Genomic DNA, 4,533 nt, shown 5'->3' with positions numbered 1-4,533 from the left:
TAAGGCATTGGTCAATCTCCGGCCCATATGACAAGAGTTATTTGGCTTCAGATTGATGTTTTCCTGAGGGATATCGTGCCAAATCCTGTCCAATTGTCGCGTTAGATCTCGATATTGTTGGAGGACCCTGCTCATACTGCTGCAAACGTTCTCAGCTTAGGAGAGAGTCGGACACCAAGCTGGCCAAGGTAGAGCTAAGAAAGCACGAAAACAAGCTGTAGAAACTCTCGTCGTGTGCGAGAGCGCACTATTTTGCTGAAATGCAAGCCCAGGATGGCTCCCCATGAAAGGCAAAAAGCGGGGCACAGAATATCGCCACGTACCGCTGCGCTGTAAAGGTTCCGCGGATGATGATCAAAGGGATCCTGATATGTAAAGAAATAGCACTACAGACCATCGCCAGATGGGGTGGCCGAGCAGTTCTAGGCGCTTCAGTCTGGAACCGCGCGACCGCTACGGTGGCAGGTTCGAATCCTGCCTCGGGCATGGATGTGTCTGATGTCCTTAGGTTAGTTAGGTTTAAGTAGTTCTAAGTTCTAGGGGAATGATGACCTCAGATGTTGAGTCCCATAGTGCTAAGAGCCATTTGAATCGTTTTTGAAAAGACCATCACTCCTGGTTGTCGGGTCGTTTTGCGGTTGGCAGTCAGGTGGTATCACACCACTGTCTGGGGAGTCTACAGACACGTCTCCGGTCTAGAATATCGCTAACTGGAATGGAATCGTCTCCAATGATGCAGGTGTCGAAATGAGCCCCGGTGACCAGAGATGTCGTGTCTGGTCTGGAAACGCCCCAGACAGAGGAGGGATACCAACTTCACTGCGTCGTCATACGGCCCGGCAGTCAGAACCGATGGTCTGGGTAAGGTACCATTAGATGTGATCATGATGATGAGGTACCATACTCCGAGGAGCGTTGGGGACGATGCGGGAGATCCGCACCGCCGTACTAGGCAGGGTCCTAGCGGAGGTGGTTTGCCATTGCCTTCCTCCGACCGTAATGGGGATGGTTGATGATGATGAAGACTACACAACAACACTTATCTCGAGGCAGGAAAAATCTCTGACCTTGCCAGGGACTGAACCCGGGATCCCGTGTGCGGGAAGCGAGAACGCTACCGCAAGACCACGGGCTGCGGACTAGATGTATGATTACCGATTTCCTTCTCATTTGGATAATTTCCTCGTGGGGAGTTTTCTTTTCTTCTTTTTAAGTAGAGTGTGTTATTTTACAGTCCTACTCGTGCTACTGTACTTAAAAACACTTCCATTTATGCACGATAGGTTTTACCCACGCTAAGCTACGTGGCAAATATATCGTTTGGCTCTCGTGTGAGAGTCGTACTGCCGGCCGGTGTGGCTGAGCGGTTCTAGGCGCTTCAGTCCGGAGCTTTGAGACCGCTACGGTCGCAGGTTCGAATCCTGCCTCGGGCATGGATGTGTGTGATGTCCTTAGGTTAATTAGGTGTAAGTAGTTCTAAGTTCTAGGGAACTGATGACCTCAGATGTTAAGTCCTATAGTGCTCAGAGCCACTTGAACCATTTGAGAGTCGTACTGCGGTTCTTTGGCAGTGGGTTTCTGGGCGCAGCTGTACGGGTAATCGGTGTGCTCCCGCACTTGTCTTCTGGGAACTGGCTGAGTTCACACTGCCCATCATTCAGAGCTGCAGACAGCTGTGAAGTTGCAGATAGTGGGATAAATGACTGCGGAGTACAAAATCAACTAAAATCATTCAGCCGTGACAATGAGTCTGGACCGGGTGAGAGACCAGTGAGACTCTACAGAGAATGTGCTAAAGTACTTGCTCCCATTCTCTCAGTACTTTATCGTACGTCGTGGTGCAACGAAGGGTACGTAATGACAGAGAAGAAAGCCCAGGTCGTTCCTGTGTTCAAGAAGGATAGTAAAACGGATGCACATGTTTTAGGGCCATACAACTGGTGTTCATCTCAATCAGTAAGTTCCACGCGCCACGTAATATGACGGCTTTGGAGGACGAAAATCTCCTATATGAAAATTAACACGGAAATCGCGAACAGACATTATATGGTACCCAGTTCGCTCTGTGTCGAGGACAGCGGCTCCCAGTTCGATACCGGATTTCTTGACTGCTGGAAGGCGTTCCATAAAGTACGACACTCTAACAGGAGCTTACCGAACATCGGACAAGATTTGTGATTGAATTCACGAGTTCCTTGCATACAGAACACGCTGTTGTTAACGGAAGGAAATCGACTAGTATAAGGGTAAATCGCGAGTGGCGCAAGAATGTGTTATTGGACTGTTACTATGTACAATGTATATAAATGATCTAGCAGAAGACGTCGGAAGCTACATGAGCGTATTTGCAGACGGTGTAGTTGGCTGTGGGAAGTTTTCAGCTACCAAAGACAGTAGCGAACTACAGGAAGGCCTGCTGACGACCGATAATTGGTGCAAGGACTGGCAGTTGATTACGAACGCAAATAAATGATGTGTATAATGCGTAAATAGGACAAGAAATCCACTTTTGTTAGATTATAACACAAGTGACAAATCATTGCATTCAATAACTACCGTAAAATACCTGTGAGAAATAATCCGAAGTGACCTGCACTGACAAAAGTATCCTGACACGTATTACTAGACAATAGCATGTGGTGTATCGACTCTTCGCCTCTATGACGCTTGACCTCTGCTGGCGACCCTTTCAACGGGGTGCCTGAATGCTACGGAAAGTTGAAAAAGAGAGTGAGGGGGAGAGAGAGAGTGACATATACGTGTATGTGATAAACCCCTTTCCACGAAAAATTCTCTACTTCATACCTCCTCTGTGTTACAACAGATGAAGTGCCACTGATCTCATTTGCACTAATACTGCAGTACAGCAGGCCGCTGTGGCCGAGCGGTACTAGGCGCTTTAGTCCTGAACTGCGCGACCGCTACGGGCACAGGTTCAAATCCTGCCTCGGGCATGAATGTGTGTGATGTCCTTAGGTTAGTTAGGTTTAAGTAGTTCTAAGTTGTAGGGGACTGATGACCACTGTTGTTAAGTCCCGTAGTGCTCAGAGCCATTTCAACCATTTTGAACTGCAGTACACGTGAAGTAGCTATTTGCTTCCATCGCCCTGAGTGGAATGCGTAAGTTCCAATTGGATCGGTAGTTGTAAGAAGGGAATAAACACCGAAAATAATAAATCGAGATTTTGCCGAATTCGAATCATGAAAGGGTACACGCAACTATAGAATACAAGAAAGGAACGAAAACCATCCCATCAAGCCTTGAAAACCAGGTCTGAATGTTCCGTAAGTTGGAAGAACGAAACAAAGACTGGATTTATTTCTGTCTTCCAACTACTGCCACGCATGGTCAGGACATGGCAGCAGGGCACGGAACAAGTTCGTTCTTGCTCCATCTGCTGGATATCTTTTTAACTAGTTAGTTTGCAAACAGTTGGTTAATGTGATTACGTGTTGGTATAGAACTTTTAATAACCACTAATTTTTTCGTAGTACAACATACTTATATAATGTCATCGATTTCCGAGAGTGATTCTGAAGTGGCTTCATCGTTCAGAAACAAGCGGAAGAAAGGAGTTCGCAATGTTCACTGCTATAAACGTGAAGTACAGAAGAGACAGCTTCATCTTGGCCAACAATATGTGAGTAACTAAACACTAAAAATATATGCCACATATTTTCTCCTTATAAAAATAAAAGAATAACAATATTTTACTTATTTTCTCCTTATAAAAACAAAGAATAAAAAGTTATCTTCTTGGATGTTTTCCCTTTTTTTAAAATATTTGTACCACTTGTTAGGATAATATCTCAATACTTGTGTATGTATATTTCATTGTCAAAGCAATTCTTGGAACTAATTCCTATTTGTTAGTGTAACAATGTTGAAATGAGTGTCTAGAAACAAAAACACTTAACTTGTACATGATATTTAGAAAATGTATTAGGAATAGATTTTACTTAATTACTACATTTATAAAAAAAATATTTCTAAGAAAATCGATGTGAAAGACTCCTCACTTTCGATAACAAACTTCTTAAACAACAAACTTCATACTTAAATAAAGAAAGAAAATAATTAAAAATTAATAATAATTATAACAGAATAAAAATATTCTTCTCTTGTCAATATAAACATATTTTTGAGAATAATGTGGAATAATATAAAAATATAAATTAGTTATACAAACTAGCATAGAACCAGGATAACGTGGCTGAACAGTGGGCAACCAAATTTAGGTAAACGAATAATTTTTGACTGACTTAGACAACGATTCAGTCATTGCCTAAATTTAGTGCAAAAATTAAGTTCGAAGGGTGGTGATATTTAAGATGTCAGGCAAATCCAACACCTTCCATAAAAACCCTGACATGATAAGCAAATCCGGCAGTATGTTACATAGCTCCGAATAAATCCTGACATTAAATTAACCAAAGTAATACGATCAACGAGTGAGCAAATGGAATACCACAGACCAACACAAGAACGCCTAAATGCATGTCAAACCTTCCCGCTGTGAAACAGACTCAATT

This window comes from Schistocerca serialis, chromosome 6 (genome assembly GCF_023864345.2).
Source record: "Schistocerca serialis cubense isolate TAMUIC-IGC-003099 chromosome 6, iqSchSeri2.2, whole genome shotgun sequence".
Lineage (NCBI taxonomy): Eukaryota > Metazoa > Arthropoda > Insecta > Orthoptera > Acrididae > Schistocerca > Schistocerca serialis.
This window is presented reverse-complemented; position numbering follows the sequence as displayed.